At 43.0% G+C, this 7,972-nt stretch overlaps 1 protein-coding gene across 1 annotated transcript in view; it reads left to right on the forward strand.

The window, feature by feature from the left end:
• Positions 1 to 6,734: 6,734 nt before the first annotated feature.
• Ndp (NDP, norrin cystine knot growth factor) overlaps positions 6,735 to 7,972 on the forward strand; it is a 24,579-nt gene continuing 23,341 nt past the window's right edge. The window contains exon 1 of the mRNA XM_005358948.3: positions 6,735 to 6,894. The gene's annotated coding sequence lies outside the window, so the exon portion shown is untranslated. The remainder of the gene's footprint in view (positions 6,895 to 7,972) is intronic.

The following is a 7,972-nucleotide window of genomic DNA, read 5'->3' on the forward strand; positions in this document are numbered from 1 at the left end:
GTTGACCTAGATTTTCCATATCCAGCTGGTCCTCAGTTTGTGTTTTCTTCCTTGCTTCCATTTCAGTTTTCAATTCTTGAACTGTTTCCATTACCTGTTTGATCATTCTTTCTTGGTTTCCCAGGGTATTATGTACGTATTTATTCATTTCTTCAAATTTTTGGTTATACTTCTCATCCATTTCTATAAGGGTGTTTTTCACATGTTGTTTAAGGGACTGTATTGCTTTCATAAAGTCAATTTTTTCCACTTCTTCTGTGTTAGGGTGTTGAAGACCTTCTGTTGTAAGATCATTGGGTTCTGGTGTTTTCATGCTGTTTTTCAGAGTATTGGGTGAATTCTTGCCTTGGCGCCTGCCCATCTCCTCCTATCGATGCTGTCTAAGGGGTCTGTCAAAACTGGTTCAGGTTTCCCTGCTGGCCAGGGGCTCCTCTTACAGAATGCCCTCGCTCTGTTTTCTGGTTCCTGCCGGGGGCCAAGATCCCTCTCACCCCTCAGAAGGGTCTTCAAGAATAGGACCCTGCTCCTTCTTTGCCAGGGGCCTCCCCAACCAGAGGCCTACCTCTTTGATTTAATTTTAGTGGGGCGATCTGCTCTCGGTGTTGTGTGCAGTCCCTGCAGCCTGCTTCTGCTGCCACGATGGTTCCCGCCGCCTGCGGCCTGTGTCCTCTGCTGCCGCTCAGGTCCCAGCCGGTCCCTGCCATCTGTGGAGGGCGTCCTCCGGCCGCCTCCGCAGTCCGGGTTCCAGCCGCCTCCGCCGTCTGTACTGGCATTTCTGCTTTTAACATTGAAACATAGATGTCACTTCTACACAGAGACCCACTCAGATCATCCTATTAACTCAGCCCTAGTAGTTACTCTCTATCTCATTATTGCTTCATTTTTCTAATTAGCATTTGCCACAATCTGAAGTCACCCTGTGCACATATTGTCATGCCCACGGAGGCAGATGCTACTAGTTATCTGCTTAGCTGTCATTTATTCTGTCTCATGGCTAAGAATATGACTACACACCCAACCCCCAAGTCATGGACTGTGATAGGATCAGGCCAGTGATGACAACTGTGTTTACCTTTGCAGAAACTGTTGCTAGACTGGCTCAAGTCCAGGTCAATGGGATGGAAAAGAAAGACTGATGTTTTTGGAAAATTCTTCTTAAGCATACAAAGAAGAAACTGTTCTGTTCCCCTTTGACACCTACATTTCAATGTGGTTTCTAGAGTTCTAGGAGTCATCTTGTGCCCATAAATTGACCTGCCAAGGAAAACAGAAATTACCAATGGTATGATGGGAGAGAGAGCAAAAATCTTGGGTTTTTGAGGAGCTCTCTAACCTCAATAAAACTACACACTTCGTGATAAAGCATTGTGCTGGATAGTTTTATGCTAACTTGACACACCATATAGTCATGTGAGAGAAAGGAACCTCAACTGAGAATTATGCCTTCATGAGATCTGACTGTAGGCAGGCCTGTAGAGCATTTTCTTAATTAGTGATTAATGGAGGAGGAGTCAGCCCAGTGTGGATGGTGCCACCCCTGGGCTGGTGGTCTTAGGTTTTATAAGAAAGCAGGCTGAGGAAACCATCTAGAGCAAGCCAGTAAGCAGCACCCCTCTGCGGCCTCTGCATAAACTTCTGCCTCTAGGTTCCTTCATGTGGAAGCATAAGCCAAATAAACCCTTTCTTCCTCAAGTTGATTTTGGTCATGGTTTTCATCACAGCAATAGTAACCCTAACTAAGAGAATCATCAAAAATGTCCTTATGTTTTAATTCATGAATACTTGACATGTTTGCCATTTACTTTTAATATTTCCTTCTGAACATACTGTTCCACCATGGTAGCAATGAGAAACCCTGGGAATGAGAACACAGGTAGCTAGCTAGGAGGCACTAAAAGAATTATTTTCTAGATATCAAATTTTATTTCCACTTACTAGGTATTGTTTCTGGACAGTGATTGTGCTTTTTGGAAATCAGTTCTCTTCATAAAAGAACAGTTCAATTTGGGTTAGGTGTGCAGCTCTGTGACTGTAACTACTCGGAATATTGAGGATGCAGGGGATCCTGAACCGCATTGTGAGACCCGTTTCAAAATAAGAAGGAAGTGAAAGACTGAAAATATGTTGGTAAAGGCTTTGCCAAGTGTGCATAAAGTCCTGGGTTTTCTCCTCTATAGCAGAAAGTGTCCCCTGCCCCAATGCTGCTGAGTGAATGAAAGCAGCTGGCTGTTTAATCTGTCTCCCTCTGCCTCCATCTCTTATCTATATAATCTCTTCTTAGGCTCAGATTGACTTTTCACTCTACCTTCTCCTTTTGCTTTGTTTTTTCTCTGTTTGTTTTGCAACATTGGAAATTGATAACCACACCTGGTACATAGACCACCAAGAACTCTGCTACCAAACTTTATTGCAGCTGTTTTGTTCTCCTCTTGAACCCCATTTGGCCTCATCTTCTTAGCTTGGCTCTATGTTGTTTATCACATTTTCCTGGCTCACCTTGGCATAAATTTAGGTCAAGCAAAAATGACTGTGTATTACTTCACAAGCATATCTTGCTCCTCTGCTTCCCACTGTATGCCTTAAAACCTCAGGCCCAATGGAGGATGCACATCCCCGGATGTACCACCTCTTTTGCTTTGCTCATGGCCCTGTTCACATTAAGCTAGGCAGTATCTGCAAAAGCAAACATTTCTTTGTTCCATACAATTTCATAAACACATTAAGAACTGGTCCACATCGGACTGAAATCTCAAGGTCCAAATCAGGAGCAGAAGGAGAGAGAGCACGAGCAAGGAACTCAGGACCGCTAGGGGTGTACCCACACACTGAGACAATGGGGATGTTCTATCGGGAACTCACCAAGGCCAGCTGGCCTGGGTATGAAAAAGCATGGGATAAAACCGGACTCACTGAACATAGCCGACAATGAGGACTACTGAGAACTCAAGAACAGTGGCAATGGGTTTTTGATCCTACTGCACATACTGGCTTTGTGGGAGCCTAGGCAGTTTGGATGCTCACCTTACTAGACCTGGATGGAGGTGGGCGGTCCTTGGACTTCCCACAGTTCAGGGAACCCTGATTACTCTTCGGGATGAAGAGGGAGGGGGACTTGATCGGGGGAGGGGAGGGAAATGGGAGGCGGTGGCGGGAAGGAGGCAGAAATCTTTAATAAATAAATAAATAAAAAGAGAAAAAAGAATTAAGAGCTAGCTAGGAATCTGCCTAAGCTATTGGCCAAACACTATTGTAATTTAAAAAAAAAAGAACTGGTCCACATCTTCCCTTTTTTTCTTCCATTAATGGCAACGCTGCTTAGAGAACACCTGCTGTGTGGGAGCAGCATGACATAGTGAGTGGTTATGCTTCAGCCTTTGAAAACGAGGAAACCGAAAGTTATACCTGCCATCTGCTTGCTGTGCCAACAACAGGCAAATCACCTAACCTCTTAGAGGCTCGATTTTTCCCCACTGGTGAAATAGAGACAACAATAGTGTACATAGTTGGGTATCATTCTGAAAGAAAAGATGCTTATGGAACATTTGGCACATAGACTAGCAGAGAGTAACCACCTATTAGGTGATTGCTATTATTATTAATGCATTTTTGAGATGAATGAATGAAAATTATGTATGGAAGGGCAAAAATGATTAGTATTCTCACAGATAAATATAAACTGTGTCTAGTACATTGTGATGGTGGTTTGAGGTCTCTCTCTCTCTTTCTTACTTTATTCATATAAGAATTTCCTTTATACCTATGGTGTCATAGCAGAAACTATAGCAGACTGAAAAGTGACTATTAATGACGTTGGTTTCTGTAAATTTGGAAAAATAGCATTAAGGACAGGACTTCTGGTTACCTATAGCTAATTAAACCAGAAAGGAATTTATTAGCAAGAATGTGTAAAGGCCAGGTTTGGGCTGTAGTTCATTGAGTCTTCAGGAAAGTTCTCCAGTCTTCAGATTCATAAATGGTGGTGAACACAGATACAGCCAAAAAAAAAAAAGATCAAACTGCTGAGATCGCCCACCCACAGACTATGTGTCCCCAAGGCCACCCAGTATCACATTAATGGGCTCTGCTTTCCCTAACACTGGCCTGCTGCAGCCTCCAGGTTTTCCATTCTTGTGTAACCACAGAGAATAATTTCTGAATGTCTGTATGTACTGTTCATTCTTTCTCATCCAGTCTAGCAAAGCAGACTTGATCACACTGGATTCCATCTACTCTGAGGAAGGGAAAAGAATGACCTGATCCTTTAGGTTTGCAGTAAGGAGTTAGGTCTTGTCTCCCACTTGCCTTGGGCTTAGTCCTCCATTAGGGGTGTTTAGATGATAGGTAACTACTCACTGTTCACTAAAAACACTTAAAAACAAGAAATCAGGAACAGAAACAAGATTCAGAAATGGTCCCTTGGAGCTGAGGTGTAGTTCAGTGACAGAGTTCCTCTGTTCTATCCCCAGCACTGGGGTAGGATGCCTTTGAAGATTATCCCCCTGTGCAGCTGAGAGATGTCTTCTTCTTTAAATGTTTTCCACTCCAAATACATATGAAATAGCAGCAAAAGAATCTTCATTATTTTTCATAGATGGAAATTTAAAGAAAATCCTCTTTCTCAGCAATGTTTATCGTGGCTAGTAAAGTAATTGCATGACATACTGACATTTATAAAAAGTGTGGTGAAGTGCTGGAAACAGTTTCTGTTGCCAGATACCTATTGGCAGGCTTAGAAGCAGGTCCTTTGGAGCCTGATGGGCAGAGGCAAAGCCTCCCTTTTGAAAGGGGCAGCAGATGGTAGTCTTTGCCATCCCTGACAGGGTAAAGCAGAAGGAATCCACGGGGCTCCCTCCATCTGGGAAAGAGTCTGTCTTCTGAGGCCAAGCAGTCAATGTGTTTGCATTCTTTACACTTTCTGCAGTGCCCTTTCAGAAGGACAACTTGTAGAAGGCTGGAAGAGTCCATCCAAAAGAACCACACCATTTCATGTTGTTTCCGAGCAGATAGGCCCACCCCGAGAACCCCCAAGCTAAAAATGGCAAGATGGAACAGTAAGAACCACCTGCAAAAGTCACTAATTGTTTTTTAGAAAAATGAAAAGGTTGGTGACTGACAAACTCTGATACTTGAAAATGTTGGTGATCTTAGACTTTATTCTTCCTCTGAATCTGATCCACTCAGTTAAGCCAGAAAATGCATTCATGATTGTTTCCATGGCTCTTACTTGGGGACAAGTCATTTCTGCTTGAAGATTATTCCCATTTTAAAGGTCCATTTCCCATTTGCTTGTTGAACATCTGCTTTCAAGACATTTAGCCAAATCCCTTTCCCTCAAGGTTTTGAACTTGTCATTTATCCTTAATCCTCGGAAGGAAATTCTGTGACTGGTCCAAGGTAAATAGGGCTTCACTCAGAGAGCAAAAGAAAAAAAAACCTCATTAAAAGGTTGAAGCAAAGCTGAACGAATTTACATCCTTGAATAAAACACCAATGACTGTTTGAAGTAGTGCTTCTGTGGGTGAAACAAAACACTATTTGATTACCAATTTATTGATCATAAATAAATGATCAGATGTAGCATAATATGATGCTTTTGATATCAGAAGTTGACTGGCTGGAGCTCTCAAGAGAAATTTTTCCTTAAGGTTTATGATATATTTGCATTTTAATAAACTATCTTAGAGTGTTTTTCATTTCCTTGGTTTAAGTTTTCATCAGTATTAATAAAATAAGTTATTCTGGGTCTGAATCTGCCTGACATTAGAAAAATTATACATGGTTCTTTGTATTGTCCTCAGTTTTTCAAAATTACAGATAATTTTGTCTTTAAGCATTTTGACGGCAAGGTTTATGAAATGTTTCCCTTTTTGGTCCCAAAGCTCATAACAGGGCAGTATACAGCAGCAGGTGCTTAACCCTCACACATGGGTTACCTTTCCCGCTTTTCTGCTAAATGTGATCTGGTGGGTTGGCCTTACCTGTTAGTCATGCCCTCACATGTCTCAAGGATTCATGGACCAAACGTTTATGCCCTTTGTTTCTAAATCTATTACAAGGTTTTGCTCTAAATGATGTCAGTGAAGGCACTTATTAAAGTGCCACAGAGAGCTGAATCGCATTTATGCTGCTAAAAATCATTTAATGGATGAACAACTTGGAAAAAAGAACTCTCACCACCCACGCACATCATGCTAAAACAGGGCAACGTTTTTTGCACTTGCTTTCCTGCTTAGCCTGAGAAAGATTACTGATGTCCATCTTTCCCTCCCTCAGCATTTCAGCTTTGTCCTGGCCAGCTGCTGAATCCTTAAGCAGTATGCCGCCCTGTCTTTGTAATTCCCGAACCATGTGTCTCTATTGCCAACTGCACCGCACATCTTTACGGCAGTGACATGTTTGCAAAAGAATTAAAATCAGAATATTCATTTAGCCTCTTATTTTTTGTAAAAATACAAAAACAAAATGGGGAGGGAGGGAAAGAAAACTTCCGTGTTCTGTGCTGTTGTTCTCATGGTAAGATGCTCCATGGAAGGGAGCCCAGCAGTGGGCAGAGGCTGTGAGTCCCCGATAACGAGCGCTTAACATTTCCGTGGTATTCCCATTTGCTGGTGCACTGCAGCGGCCACACGCCTGATTGATATATGCCTGCAATGGCACTTTTCCATTTGACACTCTCTCTCTCTCTCTCTCTCTCTCTCTCTCTCTCTCTTTCTCCCTCCCTCCCTCTCTCTCTCTGGGTCGCTTAAACAACAGTCCTAACTTTTGTGTGTTGCAAATATAAAAGGCAAGCCATGTGACAGAGGGACAGAAGAACAAAAGCATTTGGAAGTAACAGGACCTCTTTCTAGCTCTCAGAAAAGTCTGAGAAGAAAGGAGCCCTGCGTTTCCCCCAAGGTAAGCAGGAAAACAAGCGCTGCCGGCTTGCCTAGGAAATTACTTCTTTCCAAACTCAGCCTTTCATCCTTCTTGCAGACAAAGAGACAACCTTTAAATATCACTTAAATTTGCATCACTTTAATTTGCATTAATCTGTAGCTTGCTAGCCGTGTGGGCTTTTTGTTTGTTTGTTTGTTTGTTTTAAATGAACGGGTGTGTGAAGTCTGTGACAGAGCAGGAAGCGTCCCAGAGAAGCTCGAAAATATCTTCGGGATTGATTTCTTTTCAAACTCTGCGTAGTTAGCTGTAACTTTGAAATGGTTCTTCTATGTGACACTATGAAGGGGGATGGAGAAGCAGCAGTTGCTGACTTGCATTTGTGAAGTCCCGTATCTTCCCCACCGCCGCCTTCATCCCACTTACAATGGGGGCACTATTAACGCAGGCGAGTCTGCGAGGTTAAACGTGCACTGTTTACTTTTATTGCTCCTTATGTATGCTGCTGATCTCCTGCCAGGGCTGTGCCGGAGTGCTCAGAATGATTTCAAACAATAGGCAACATTTATGCCTAGCTTTCAGTGTCACATTGCTCCTTTGCGCTCTTCTCCCATCCCGCCTTGGGACTTTGCTTCCATGGATACATTCAAAAGTGTCGGGAGATGAGGATGGGTTCGCTGTATGATTATGATTGGGCGAAAAGTCTGAGGAAATGCATGCTGTTTGCCTTGGCCTTATTGCAAGGGGTTATTTTTAGTAGTCGGTTTGTCCCTGCAGCACGACTAACGATCCAATGTCCAAGAAGTGACCAGGAAAGGATGCTCCTGACAGCACAGGGACCAGAACCTGGAGGAATGACTCCCACAGACACCTGAGGAATAATCAGAGGGTCCTTTCCAATTCCCGAATGCAACTTCTCTCATTAAATGAACAATTGAGCTGTAGGAGGCCCCGGGGAATAACTCTCTTGAGGGACGGGAAGTTTGATTGTGTGCAGAATGTTAATGACTCAGAAAGCACAGTAACTGAGGCTTATTGTAATGGACAAACCCAGATAAGCCTCTGTGAAAGAGCACCCCCCCACACATTCTCTCTCTCT

This window comes from Microtus ochrogaster, chromosome X (genome assembly GCF_000317375.1).
Source record: "Microtus ochrogaster isolate Prairie Vole_2 chromosome X, MicOch1.0, whole genome shotgun sequence".
NCBI classification, from domain to species: domain Eukaryota; kingdom Metazoa; phylum Chordata; class Mammalia; order Rodentia; family Cricetidae; genus Microtus; species Microtus ochrogaster.